General features: G+C 44.1%; 1 protein-coding gene across 1 annotated transcript in view; it reads left to right on the top strand.

Moving 5' to 3' along the window:
* Ehf (ETS homologous factor) overlaps window positions 1–15,526 on the top strand; it is a 38,261-nt gene that overhangs the window by 447 nt on the left and 22,288 nt on the right. The gene's annotated exons all lie outside the window — the stretch shown is intronic.

Here is a 15,526-nt window from a genome sequence, read left to right as displayed (position 1 = left end):
TTCCCTGGGATAGATTTCTCTGGAACAAAAAGCAAACGGAGACAGGTGACTCTGATGTCGCTCAGCGACGAGCTGGCTGGCTGAGGGCTGGTAGGGCTCAGAGCGTATGGTCTCCCAGTCTAGAGGTGTCTTTGCTGATATTTCTCCTGACTCATGAGCTATAGCGAGAAGCTGATTCTCCCTTAGTGTATTCCAGTTTGAGGAAATAGGTGTAGATGGGTAAAAGAATCTATATTCACAGTGGCGACAGGATTCAGGTGGCTAAGGTTAGGCAGATGGTACCCTTAAAAATGATCCTATGCAGAAAGAAAACTCAACTTAGGGAGATAATTTTACCGTATCACAAGAGGACAGACCAACCCTTTGTTTTTCCACAATGGAATACTGTGACCAGACAGGCAGACATGACTCACCAGCAACAAATGCCTTCGATGTAGGGACTCTTGGTTTTGTTTGTATACCACAAACAAGTGTTGGTCCCAGTGTGGATCAAGCCAAGAACAGTGGGGGGATGAATCTTGTTGGTTCATGAGAGCAACGAAGTGGCAATGTCGCGTTTGTTTGTTTGTTAGTTTGTTTGTTTTTTTATTTATCTTCCTTGGGACTCTGAAAGCCGCTGATCGTGATACGCATTTAGACGAAGTGTAAGAGTCTCTGAGTTTGAGTCCTCAGGTGTCTCCATTGTTTTCCCACATTGATCTCAGGGAGAATGGGGAGTTTGGAGTCTAAGATTTCTGATGGAAACATTAATTGGTTCTGCGAGGTGTATAATTGGTGTAAGAATGTATCAAGACAATATCTTTCGATGATTAAGGGGAAGTTAGGGATCATGAATGACTGGGTGCTACTTTCCTGATGTCCAGGGAAGAGTCAATTTCTACAGAAGAGATAAAGATGGTATTTTCTCTTCCCAGAAGAGATAAAGAGAATTTCACAGGTAAGAATGCTGTTAGAATATGAAGCCATGTGGGACTAGTTTCTGCCTCATCGCTGGCCGGTGGCATTTAAGAACTGTGATAGGAGAGGCCAGAGTTATTTGGAAGTTTATAACCACATTTAAACACTACCAAGTATCACGAGTACCACCTCCCATGTTTCTATATCATTGGGTAGAGACGTTAAAAAAGCAATCTTGAGGAAGCTGTGTTCGAAGTTCTATGACCACCCATGACACCCATCTTTTTTTTTTTTTTTTCGGAGCTGGGGACCGAACCCAGGGCCTTGCGCTAGCTGAGCTAAATCCCCAACCCCGACACCCATCTTTAAGACCTCTTCCTGTAGTCGTGGATACGGAAGTGCGTTTGACCCAGGCCTCATTTATGCAAAAGGTCCCAGAGTCAATAACATTTGTTGTTGTTGTTGCCTGTTAAAATTATATTACCTATAATCACACAAGCTTGCTGATGTTTTCCTATTATATTATACCAAGATTTCTCATGCTAGTGCTTTGGGCCTTTCTAGACCTCTAGAGACAGGCTCCACTCACACTCATGATTCCGTGTTTGTGGGTACCCTAAGGGTCTCCCATTCATTGGCTGTTGTTACTTCAATCCTCTTTCCATACCTTCAAAGGCCCAAGGAAAAAGAGAACTGAGACTTCAGCTATGTTCCCATTGGTATTTGGTTAGCTAGTTGGTATTATTAGTAGGTCAGAAGGTGAGCACTTTTGGGCCGTGTTCTGCTCTAAGGAAGTGGGATTTTGCTTTGTGGACTCTTACTAGGTTCTATTTCCTTCTGATATCCTCCGCTCTTTGGGGATTTGAGAACTGGACTGTGTTCATTGCATTTTTTAACACGTAAGAATGTTTCACATTGTATCGTCACACACGGTTGTGGAAGCTTACATGAGCGCTCACTTAGTCTCCTCTCCCTTTGGACAGAGGCATCCCTCGGCCTTTTACAACAGATATGGCCTTTGAAGACTTCTGGGAGGTGAGGTGGGTTGGGTACTGTAACCCCAAAACAGAGCCTGACAACACACAGGTCTCCCGAATGAAGGAACCTGGGTTTCAGTGCCACCATTTTGCTGGTGTTTTAAGCCATTTCTCCCGTTCAGCTCACTCTCCTCTCCATGGAACTGAAGCAACAGACTTTTCTGTTGTGGGTGGGGCCCCGGTTGGGAAGCACTGGCTTGGTGTTTCAAGACCATACACTCTGACCCTGCTTCGGTTACTATTTAACTGAGCACAGAGCAGCGGCTTTCACCTTGGGTAAGATAAATCTGTAGTGGGGTCTCCCTTGGAGCAGTGAGGCAGGAGGCTGCCACAGTGCTCAACTTTCCTAAATTGGTTCCCTACAGTTGAGGGGAGAGGGTGGATAATTCATTTTATTTGACATTTTCATACTTAAATGTTTATAAAATTATTTTAAGTGATACGATTTTTTCTAAGGAGTGGGCATTTTGCTCTTATTAAAATTTGTGTTTTTTTAAATGCTGGTCAGAATTTTAAAGGGCCAGGTATTAAGATATGCAGAAAATCAGCCACGTCATGGGGAGAATGGCTGTTCATGATAGCTTATCTTAGGATGGGACATAGTTTCTAGTCAAATGGCATCATGGTGAAGAAGCTAAGATGGTCTATACTAGACAATTCTATCAGTCCTTTAAAGTCAGTTGATGAAAACTTTATTATTACCTTTCAGACAGGAGCAAAGATTATTTCTTAGGCTCCTTCCCTGAGGCTGGCTCTGTCTTTGGAGTGACCAGAGTATACAGTATAGGGAGGGTGGTTGGTGGGACAATGCTCACCATGACCTTGAGGAGACCTGGCAGGGCTGTGTGGCCCAGACAAAAACACTGTATCTCTCTGGGTTTTAGTTTCCTCTTTTATACATCTTGATTATTTTAAAGGTATGTTTGAACTTACAGATTCTGCCAGCTGTGGTGGCCCAGGATTTGGTGACCAACATGTGGAGGGTTGAGAGGATTAGAGTCTTTGAGAACAGAGAGAGGGGTGGCAGATGCCCCAAGACAGGAAGATTACTGGGGGCTCCTAAAGATCTCCTTTAGGGTTTTCAATGATGTATGAAGCTGGTACCTGGCACCTTCGGGGTGGGGTGGGGGGAGGTTGTTCAGCAGCTAATTGCACATGCTATGGCATCCTAACCCATGGGGCCAGAGCTGGTGGGATAGCAGAATTGGATGGCTTGTGATCAATAGGGAACAGGTGATTCATGACTAGCATTTGAAGAGGTACCACAGCTACCTCTGGATCGGCCCAAGGTGAGCCTTCCACATATTGGCATCCACTCAGCCTGAGCTACATTGGTTTGTCCATGGGTGACTGAGCAGATGAGAAAGATATGGACCCTGTCCTAGAGGAAGACTCGATGGTAATCATGTGGGCGACAAGGCTGGTTGGGCCAACCCGAAGCCCGTACGGTTCCCAGATGGCTCAGCTCTATATCTGTAGCAGACAGAGCTTATAACCGGGTCAAGCATAGTGTCCCACTTAAAGAGGCTCCCAGGGTATTAATTGACTTGGTTTTAAAAGAGACATCCTGTTAAATGCTCCTTTGAAAATGATTTCACTAGCACCTAACCACAGCCTGTCTTTGGCTTGCCTTCCGGAGCTAGGCTTCTTATCACCTGGCCACTGGCCTCACCTGTATTCCCTCTCCTGATCTTCTCTCCTAGTCGATGGTGAGGGGCTTTGACTATTTGTGTAAATTATGATGTGTATAGGTGCCCCTAAACCATGAGTTCTGATGAAAGAAGCCTAAAATTAAAAGAGCAAAGAGCCAAACAGATAATTGTGTTCCTGTTACAGGACCGAATATCATCTCATTAACCCCTCTATTTTACTGTGAAAACTTATCTCAGATAACCTTGTCTAATGCTCGCTTTTTTTTTATTTTTTTAATTTTTTTTTGGATGTAACTGTGGTGAAGTTGAATTCGCTTATCTGCTGCTTCTTGCTCTCCTTGTATCACAAACTCATGATAAGCAGACTCTGGGGTTAGGACCTTAAGGCAGGTATGAATATGAGAAACTTGAGTTACTATTAACTATTCCCCCCTGATACCAGCTTAACCCTGATGAGCCTCTCAGAATAAGAGGGTTTTTTTTCTTGTATCTGACAACAGAGTGCTGAACTTGGCCGTTGTGCAGTTTGCCCCAGGATCTCTCTTAGGAGCCTTTAGCTAGCTTGCCTCAGTAGGGCTGGTGCTACAGTTTGGAAGAAGAGATGAGTAGATTTTGAAGGAGGAGAACTAATATCAGTTCTGTCTTTTAGGTGTCTGCTGGCCAGACTTGTTTTGGCTTTGTGTAGGATGTAGATTTAGCCTGAAATTCAGCCTATGCCTAACTTTTTGTTTTAAGATTTATTTTTTTATGTATATGAGTACACTGTGGTGCCTTCAGACGCACCAGAAGAGGGCATCGGATCCCACTACAGAGAGTTTCTGGGAATTGAACTCAGGACCTCTGGAAGAGCAGTCAGTGCTTTTAACCACAGAGCCATCTCTTCAGCTCTAACTTTGTTGTTTTTAAGAAATTAAAGAGTAGCTAGTTGCAATTCTGCCATCTTCCTTCTACTGGCCAGAGGCTTGTGGGACTTTGTGAATAAAGATTACTTGTGTCTGAAGGGATGGGTAGCGTTGAGTTCTCATAGCTGGGGCCAGGGGTTTGTTGGGATGTGGTAAGATGAACACTGGGGGTAGAGTCAGGATGCCTGGATTTAAACTGGACACTACCACTGGATGGTTGAGTGCCTTTGGGTGAATTCTGTAAATGTTAGCATCTAAGACTCTTCATCTGGAAAATGGGGTAATAACATTTACTGTGTAGGACTAGTAATGATTAAATTAAGCAAAGAATATGAAAGCACCCAGACAATGCTCATGAATAATTTGTAGTAATAATTTGTAGGCTGGGGCCTACATAAAAGCATTTAATCTGGTCATTGGAGCAGAAGGAATGTTAAATTCTGGTTTTGTTTTTTTCTTTTCCTGTAATGATTTTGAACTCTGACCTTGGGGAAGAAAAACTGGATATTTAATTTTTACTGGAGATAGTGGATAACAGGAATTGGGAGGGTACACATGAACGGGAGACCCCAAAATTGAGCCTTATATTGAGCTGGCTTTAAGCTACAACACACAGGATGAACTTTGGCATTTCTCTCCTATGCTTGGATGCCTTATATGTAGGAGGCCCTGGAAGAAATGTCTTTCTTCTGGCTGTTCACCAGACAATTCAGCTATGTGAAATGGTACTCAGTCCTATGGTTCTTGAGAATTTCCCTAGATATCTACTGAGCACTGCTGTAGAGAACATTGACCTTGGGCATTTGGAAGCTTTGGCAAGCGTATGTATGCGTGTGTGTGAGCACGTGCACATGTGTGTAGCTACTTATTTTGCTGTAATCTTGTGGGTAGGCCTCTCAGTGAATTGTTGAGATGTTGTAGACAGGTGCAAATCCTTTCTAAAGACCCAGTTGAACAAATAACCCTTGCTGTTAGTAAAACTTTCAGAGTTCTAACCTTGTATCCAAAGGAAAGAATTAGGGGGACCTAGGAAAAAATAGCATTATTTTCAATAACTTTAAATTATAATTTAGCATATCCTCTTAATATGAATATAGGCAAAGCTCCCCATTACTATTAGGCTGGAACAATAATTAGTTCCAAGAAAAATCATTAATATTTTTAAATCACATTGTACATATTACAGAAATATCAAAGTATCAACATCTTCCTCCACAGAAGTAATTAGATGTGGGACAAATGTTCTAATGTGTTAATGAAGCACAAATTATAATATCACACATGTAGCATAATTGAGAGTGAGGCTCATAAGCCTTGACAGAGGCCTTGACAAAGGATCCATGGAGAATGAATGGGGGTGAGGATCTAGGGTACAGCATTCTCTTGCACAGGAAATGACCATTGAGTTGGTCAACTGTCCATATTTTCACCACAACAGGGGCATGTGTTCTTTCTGCTTGTAGATGGCCTTAGCGTTGTGGATATATTTGGGTGTAGGACATAGAGAGGAGAGCAATATAACACTAATATTAACAAATGCTTTTTGCTGAGTGTCTACTATAGGACAGGGTTTCAAGTATTGTTCAACGTTATATTTGTTTTATCCTCTAAACGATCTGTGAAGGCAAGATCATGGGGCATCCAGAAAAGAGCATTCCACTCTCAGCGATGATAGAGTCTTGATGGGGTAAACACAAATGTTAGGGCTGCTGTCTTGGAGGCAGTCACTATTAGAGGCAACTTATATGGTTATTTAGGTACAGCCTGTGTTACACAGAGTCTGTGCTTAGGAAGACTGTCCGGTTTAATGCCCTGTTGCTATGCTTTTGACTGGAATATTCATATATTCATACTCTCTCTCTCTCCCCCTCCCTCTCTTCTGTCTCCTCTCCCACTCCCTCTCCCCACTATGTAGCTAGGACTGGCCTGGAACTCACTATGTAGACTAGGCTGCCTCACACTCCTTACCCTCTTCTGCTGTCTGAAGTGCTAGCATTACAAGCATGTGCTATCATAGCTAGCCTAACATACTTAATAAGGCTTCAACAAGGAGCTCTGCTTTTCCATTTTCACTGAGACCTGCATTCTGTAGCTTGTGGTGCCTTTCATCATAGTGAGGGTTTTGAAATTCCTGGCACCTGGTAGTCTGGGAGGTTGTTTTGGAGGTCCTCAGTACATGCTGATCCTCCTCATCAAAGTGACCCCAGTGTAAGCCTGAGGCTTGGCTCAGAAGAGGGGAGGTACAGTTGCAGAGTTGGTGAATTCTTGATTTGAGTTTACCCTGAAAGTTCCCTCCGAAACAACCAGGGGAAGGGCCAAGTCATTATTAGTATCGTGAAGTTTAATTCCTGGGAAAGCCTTCGTGGGATTGAAGTGCTCACTATCGTGGTGGATTTTCATTCCTGAATTTCGAGAGAGCTTCTTCCACACATAGACCACTGAGTTAGGAGAAGCAGTTCTGGAGGGGAAATAAGACCCAGCATACTGAGGGGCTGGATTTATTTAGAAATTAATTAGAAAGAATCTAGGAAGGAGCCTGGGTTTCCTACCTCCATCATTGAATGGGTATCTGAACAGGAGAAAGCTACATTTTAAAAAAGAAGTCACCTTCAAATTCGCAAGGACATCCAGGAGTAATTTGCTTCTGAAATTGCAAAGATGAAAAGAGACCCTTGCAAGATTCTCTGGGATTTCCAGACCGAGTTTGTTGACTTCAGCTTTGTCCCTGTGGTGGCAGAAGACAGAGAAAGCTTTGCTGGAATTCTCTTGGTGGAAACTGACACATTCCGTTTCTTTTGGTTCTGTGATATTCCTAGTACTCGAGAGTCTTCCCTCAGACTTCTGGTGCCCTCTGAAGGAGCTATAAATTCTCCTTAATTTTCTTCAGTGTTTCCTGCTATTATTGGGGCTCGTTTGTTAAGGCCAATAAGTCTGAGGTGGCTTCCAGCAGCCACTTCAACCCCTGAGTCAACCTCGTGCTTTCAACAGGAAGCCAGGTTGAAAGGTTTTTGTTTGGTTTGGTGTTGGGGGTTGAATTAAGGGGGTCTTACAAGCACAACATGTGCCTGTCACTGGGGGATATCTTTAGCGTCTCCTCTACTCAAACTTAAGTTTTCATGACTATGTTTGGGGGACCATGAGTCAGCGTGTAGTAGATCTAGACTATTTGCTCAAGGACACCTTTCCTTCTACAGCACAGGATGACCAGTGTGTCTCTTCATCACATTTAGGGGGAAAATGTCAATGAGCCATCTTGACTTGTTTTAAATGAAAAGCATGAGGGCCTTGGAGACAGATGTCTCCCTTTTAGTGATAGAGACGAACCATTTCTAAATCTCTAAAGATCTACGCTGTGTCCCCACCCATTTTCTAATACACGGACAGGACACCCTGTCTATTTGAATTTCACCGTGCCTTTTCATTTGTAAGATGGAGATTTTAGTATGTTCTGTTTGAAGTTCTCATGAGGATACCAGGAGATAACTAATGTATGGTTTGGCTCCATTCAGACTGCACACATACTTGATACATATGAACTGCCTTCTCTCTCTTAGTTTGTGTTGTTGCTTTGTAATTAATGCAGTTTGAGAGATTTCAGACTGGTGGCTGTTAGCTTGACATTTTGGTATTTTCCTGGGAGGAAACTTGACTCTTGAATTGGTCAAATCCATTGTCCTAGTCCATCCGAACCCCTCCCTGCCTCCAGTCCCCACCCCTTACTTCCCTCCACCCTTCCCGCATTCCTGTGCAGTTGGTCTTATTTATTTTTCAGTCAACGAAGGGTGCTGTTAAACCTTTTCTTTTTCTGCTGCCTGATTTGATGTGAGGAACTCCACTCCCTACCCTGCTCATGACAAGAATGCTTGGGAGTGCTCAGCCAGCCATGTCCCACTGAGCTGGATCACCCTGTCCTTAACACTCAGAAGAGAAGGCACAAACTCTGCCTGTTCCACAGCCCCTCCCCGCTGCTCTCTGACCCTTTAAATCCCCCAGTGATAATGGGCCTGTGGTCCAGAGAAGACTGGGGAGAAGGTGTTTTGTAGGGAGCGATGTATATTGTCTATGATTATGTATGAAATGAAATATGAAGACACTTCCTCTGACCGTGTGTTGAAGGCTGGGCGATGATGCCACTGACTAATTGATGTCATTCATCATCTCTGTTGAATGATATGTTTAGGACTTTGTGGCCTTTTAAGGCTTAACTCATGATGGGTTTTCGACAAGCTATGAGAACTGAGAATACCATGTTGTTTGGTTTACAGAAGAAATCACACCTTGAACTTCTCAGGTCCTTTTCCACCTGGAGCTTGGGACTTCAGAGTTTAATGCAGAGCATGAAGGAGTTTCTACAGCCTGGTATTGGTATAAGTATGGCCAGCCTCATTTCTGAGATTGGAATGCCATGCATGGTCTAGGGCCTAGGGCTTTTCATCCTGTCTAGATGGTGCACATCTGTGGGAGAGGCTGCACTGAGACTGGGGATGTCTGTGCTGAGTCTCCACTCTAGTTGGTAACCCAGAGACCATATTTCTTCCCTGAACACCCTGCACTTCAGAAGTCAATCAGTTGAAGAGTGTGGTTTGGGGTTGAATCACCTCCCAGGAGTCCCTTCTTCACCCTTGTTCATCTCATTCCTGATCTGAACCTGGCTAGCTGGAGGCTGGCCATATCACTCTGCAGACCTTGGACACCCCTCAGTGCCCTTGCAAACCAGCCAATGGAAAAGTACAAAGTCTTCTGGCTCCTGGGCTTTGCCAGCTCCCACTGGCCTATTTGATACCTCCTTTACTTCAGGGGAGTGGGAGGATAGCATCAAAATCGAAAGGACAGGGTTTTCTCTGGTTTTATAGGAAAAACAAATTGGCAAGAAGGCCGAGTCAAACCAGCTCAGGCTGTCTGGGCAGATGCCTTTCTTTGCCTTTTTTTCTGTTTATTTTCCAACAAATCAATGCTTAACTGCATTGTTATCGGAGTAGAGCAACAGGTGCAAAAAAATAATCCTGCTGCCAACTCAAATGAAGAGGTAGGGCTTATCCCCTCTGGGAGGTATTCAGAAGATAAGAGAGGCCCCTGCCAACAACTGAATTAGCAGCTCTGTGTACGGTGGGTTTTATGTTAACAGCCCACTCCTAACCCTGATACATAAACATGCCATTGTCTAGAGAGGAGACTTTCAGCCACGCTGACAACCAGCTGCTTTATTCTGCCCCAAGTGGAGATTGGTTTTGGCTGAGGCTTCTTTGTGAAACTCGGAGGCATTATCCTGTCTGCCAACTCCATGTCTAAGTGAGGGTTTTCTCAGAGGCCAAGGGTATGGGGTTGCTGGAGAGGTGAAGGACCTGACTTGCTTTTTAAATTTGTTGAAATGCTTTCCAGGGCTGCTTCTCCCCAAATCCCAGAGAGAGTTGCCCGGCTGGCCCTGCTCTTGCTCGCATTCCATTACCAAGGGGGTGAATGTGCTCAGGGGCCTTTGGAAAGATCTGTTATTGTTTTGAAAGTGTGTCTTGACTGACAATCTATTAGTGCAGGGCTACATCTGTTGTTGGCTCCCCCCCCCCAGCATTAAGGAGATGCAGCATATCTAATATGTATGTTAATTGGAAGAGACCAGTAAATATTTGTAATAGTTGAACAAGCATTTCTCAGAAATAAGTTTCCTTCTCTTGAAGGCTGATTCATCAATTTTGAAGGGTGTGAGGCTTAACACCTAGGTGGTTAAATAATCTTTTAAAAGTGGAGGTGGGGCTAGGTCAGGTCAGGGATCACAGCAGCCAGTCATAAGAACCCTTTGAAGTAAAACAACACCAAAACAAACATCATAAGGGCCATCTAGAAATGCTGGGTTCTGAGATCAGAGCATCTGTTCAGTCTTCAGGGATGCACACATCTCTGAGGTAGCTATACAACTATGAATATGGCAGTGTGGGGGTCCTGAGCATCAGAGGCCGTCCCGCATCATGCTGGCCAACAGTATAGCAATGGGCTCTCTATAGACAGATCGAACCTTGAATCCTCTGGATGGAATCTTTTGTCTCTGACCTTACATGGGCTGTTTTCATGGTTATGGACATTTCCTTCAAGACTAATGTCTCTAGGAGTTAGTCATCTGGTAGTGAGAGATTGAAGGAGAGCCCATGAATGAGTCTACAAAGCAGACATTTTCAGCTGGGAGAGAGCACTCACGGACTCTAACAGAAGGGCTTAGAAATGCAGATCCTGGTTCAGAGGTCTGGGTAGGGATCCCATCAGTTCTTCCTTGGGTGAGAAGCACACTCCACATGAGAGTCAGTTAGCCCCAGTTTCTCAAGTTGGAAGGTGGTGGTCATAGGAGTCATCTGGGATATTCCAGCCTCCACATCTCTTATAGACCATCCCAGGCTGCAAGAAGAACTAGGCCTATGTCTTTATTATACTTTCTTTACCTTATAGTCATTGCACTTTTAAAATTCAGAGGGGGCCATAGCACGGAGACAGATTCTTGAGCTTCTGAGGGAGTAAGGACAATGTCAACTTCTTAGAAATGACCCACCCAGGATGCGACTTGGTTCAGTTGCCACTGGAGAGAGACAGTAGAGCCTTTCTTGGTCCGAGTGGGAGGCATCAAGGTAGCACCCAAGCCACGTAAGAGAACAGAGTTGAAAACTTGCAAAACCTTTTTCAGAGATGGCACTTAGGTTTGCTAACCTGTGTCTACCAAGAAGTTTCCTTAAAATTCTAATCTCACACGAGCACAGAGCTTTATTATATGTTTTGTACTAACTATATTGGTATCCATGGTAACTATAATGGTAGCCATAGATCTTTAGACACCAACAGCTGATCCTTAGAGGAACGGAGGCCCTCAGAACAAGTGTTGAAGCAGAAGCACATGCACATCTCTGGGGTAAGAAGAGAACGATTACTTCTATGGAGGCCTCAAAGGGTTCTATGACCTTTGGAGTCTTGTCATATCTGAATGGAATCGACAGAGGCTCTGTGGTTATTTCAGACAATCTTGTGTTTTGATCAGTTTTGGTGCCTGCCACTGTCTGTATGTACCATCTTGTCTGGGTCTGGCACCAAGGCTGATAGAGGTCAGCACGATGTGACTATTTCCCAATGCTTACTGTCAATACGGTGTATCTGCCATTGAGCCACCCTCTCTCTCCCCATATTGTATCATCAGCCATGAAAATGCTCAATGTCCCAGGAATAATACTTTGTGTGCTGCCATCAGAAACAAGAAATGTCTGCCTCAAAATACATTAGGAAGATATGAAGTTAGCTATAATGTAACTCTAAGAGGGTCACGTACAGTCTCCAAGCTCGATCCCCATTTTGGTTAATTCATAAAAAACACAAATTATGGCCTGTGTTCTATTTAGCTACATTTCACATGAACATGAATTTTCTTTTCTCCTGCTTTGGAGTAGTTCTTTGAAAAGAACAGTCAAATTGAAACGGGAAGTCAGTAGGAAGCTCTTGCAGCATCTGTGTGTTCACCCACTGGCAGCTCTGATTAAGGACGGAGAATTGTCTGGTGGCTGCTGCTGTCACAGAACAAGTAATTATTTAAAAGACTTAATTGCTCTCTTGACTGGAGAAGCAATGTGTCCCATGGCAGCCAGTTCTGAGGCAGTGTGAGGAGTGTGGTTGAGCTTAGAAGAAGGGAGCTGTGAAGGAGGTACATTGTGGCTTTCACTCTCAGTTCCCTTGGACTGACAACAGGGAATAGAACTGCTAACCCTGATGATAAATCTGCCCCATGGTGCAGGGCCTTCTCAATCTGCTTCCGACCTTGTGAGTGAGAGGAGTAAACAATATACCCTTTGACCTGGGATCTAATTCAGGTAAAGCAGCCATGATTTGAGGCCAACTCATTTCTTAAATACTAAGTTGAAAATAACTCTGTGGAGTTATCAAGAGGGGCAGCCACATCGTATTAGTATTTATGCATGTGTATATATGTATCTACTTATTGTACACATATATGTGCTTGTGTATAAGCTTAATAAAGGTATGAGGTAGTTCAGTGGTACAAGAAATGCTGTGACCACATTTGAAATGAGACTGTGGGTACAAATGACTCGAGGGAGACTCTCCTGAGCATTGTTGTTAGACTGAGTTTGAATTCTCATCTAGTTCCAATCTTGATGAGGCCCATGACCTTGAACAAGTTGCCTAACTCCTCTGAGCCTTCTGTTGGATGGCGTAATGCGTTGTAGAGTTGTGGTAACCATCAGCATCCACTCAGATAATGGCTCATGACTTTCGCACATAGCTGGCACATTTAAAATATTCTCAAAGTTTTAGTTACTGTAATATAACAAAAATAATTTTTTACAGCATTTGGTCCTTATTGGGTACCCTACCACTGAGCAAAAGAAAGACCTGCTTCTAGCTGAGAAAGTCCATGTTGGCCTTGTTTGCCATTTCTGGGAGAGTCTCTGCAATGGTTCTAGAATAGAGGCCAGTGGGACAGTCTTTGCCCTTGATAGGAGTTCTGAGGCTGGGCAGAACTTCCTGTGAGATACCTGGTCAGAATCCCAAAGGTGTCTCCTTCTTTGTTTTTCTGTGTCTATACTCCAGATTTCAGAGCCCGATCTTTGCAGCCATTGGATATTCTGCATTAAGGGATCACACAGGGCAGAGAAGCTCATGGCCATGTTTTGTTAGAGCCATGTGGCTCTCCCTATCTATGCTCATTCCAGCACAATAGCCAAGGGCTGTAGGCATGCAAAACCTGTGGTCACATAGAGCTTGGGCATGTGTGCCCTTGCACTGAACTTGGCAGCCTTAGTCTCCGTGTGGTTGGTAAGAGGTGAGGGAACTGGTGGGATGGGGTGATGTTTTTCAGCCCCTCAGGCAAGAACTGTGCCCAAAGGCAAATAGCATGACTTCTGTGAATAGCCCAGCTGTTGACTGCTCAGCTGCTGTATCAATATACTGTATCCACTCAGCAGCACCAGATGGGATAGAGCAGGGATCCGGAGAACAAGCTCAAGGCTTGGCTGGTCTAGCAGCTGGGTCTGGAGAATTGTGCAGATGACAGAGGTCCAAGGTGTAGTTCCAAATGAATTCGGTGCTCAGTTTTCTCCTTGGAGGCCCAAAATGATGAGAATCATAAATATTATTAATATTATAATTTTAAAAGCCACCTAATGTTAACAAAGTATTTATTATGTATCCAAAACCTTAAGCTTGTATTAGCTGCCCCCCTTACCCCCATTTTTTACACAAAAATCCTAACAGAATATCCTCATATCATAAATGAGGAAACAGAGGGTTGGAGAGATTAAACAACTTGTATGAATTTGCCATGTTAATAGTCTGGCAAAGCCAGGACACCTGACTCCATAGCCGATGGCTCCCAGACTCTTGTGCCCTCTTGTTTCTGGGGAGTCTGGTTCTACCCCAAGAATGTCCCTAAAGCCAGACGATGTCCAGCTTAAGAAGAGCTTCACCCTAAGAGCTAACTAACATCAGGCCGTGGTCACACAGATGACGCTTGAGTCCTTTAAACATTCTTGCTCACTGTTGTTACCTCCACTTTTTGTCATATGGGGAAACCTAAGCTGTAAAGGAAATTCTACTTCCCCATAATGAACATGGCCACCAAATCTCAACCTTCATGGCATATGTCATGATCCTTGGCATTTAAGGACCGTCTTGGAGGTTCAGTAAGTTGAGCTGGGTAGGAATCTTCTGATCCTCTTGAATATGTCCTTCAAGCTCAGAGCCAGAGAGACTCTGTCTCTGTGGCTAGACCTCACCTTCTCCCATGTGTAAACCTCCTACTACCAGCAGCACAAATCTAAGACTCTCAAATTTTAGTCAGATCAAGTGTTCCATTCCTGCTATGTGTGTTTTTCTGAAGTGGTCCAGTCTTTATGTGGTGACTAGGATGGCCATCCTCTGGAAGAGAAGGGAGCCTTTGATGAAGGCCTAGAGGGTGCATGGTCCCGGGGCATTATGTAAGCCCAGAAGCTCCTGTGGTTAGCGTCGTAGGTCTTATGTTGCTTGTCCCAGCTGTCACCTCCACAGGCCTTAGTTTGAACCACAGTTCTCAACCACGGGTGACTTTGCTCCAGGAGACACATCAAAGAAAGAGCTTCCAGCATGTGGAATCTAGTGGGTAGAAACCATGGGCACTACTGCGTGAAGACTTCCACACCAAAGAATGTCCCAGCTCTACCTGCATTCCTGTTTCTTACAACAGGATTCACAGTGGGCCAAGGATTGGCTCCTTGACAGATGACTGGGTAAAAAAATGTGGTTCACATGTGCAATAGACTAGAGTTCAGCCATGAAATGAATGGAATCTTATTTGTGGCAATGGGGATGGAACTGGAGGACATCATGGTGAGGGATAAACCCGACATAGAATGACAAACACTGAATGTTTGCTTCCACTCCTTGGTGGTCGGTTAAATAATGATCTCATAGAAGAGAGAATGGTGGAGTTAGAGACTAGGAAAGTAGCAAGGAAGGGGGCAGAGGAGAAAAGGTTAGCAGGTCACAAAATGCAATTAGAGGAAGAATTAGCTCCAGTGTTTTTCGGAACAATAGTGTAACCACCGTCTACAATCATTCATTATATATTTCAAAGCAACTGGGGCAGAAGCATTCCAAACACAAGCAAATGACTAATGTTGGAAAGGAGGAAATACTAATTATATATTTTATACATGTGTGAATTGCCAGACTGCACCCTCCAAAATATGCACACATGCTAGGCCTTAATTAGGAATTTCAAGAAAGAATCGTTCAGCCCCAAATTTCAGTTGTGGGAGTGCTGAGAAGCTGCTGATGGCCTCTTACAGGCATGAGGAGGGTCTAGTCCTTTGTGCCTCTGCCCTGCCCACTCACGGAGCCATCAGTAGCCATCCCTCAAGCTGAGGATGGAGAGAAGTGAGTCCTGTTTCCAGGTCACCTGGTACACGTGGCACAGGAAGCCTCACTCAGCCTCTGATGCATAGAGCCAGTCCTAGCACAGGTGAGACGTGTTGTAGCAACACCTTGACATTTGCTATTTAAAGAATAGAAAGATAAGGCT

Source organism: Rattus rattus, chromosome 5, assembly GCF_011064425.1.
Source record: "Rattus rattus isolate New Zealand chromosome 5, Rrattus_CSIRO_v1, whole genome shotgun sequence".
Classification (NCBI taxonomy): Eukaryota; Metazoa; Chordata; class Mammalia; order Rodentia; family Muridae; genus Rattus; species Rattus rattus.
The sequence above is the reverse complement of the archived record's forward strand: the minus strand, read 5'-3'. Positions and strand labels throughout refer to the sequence as shown.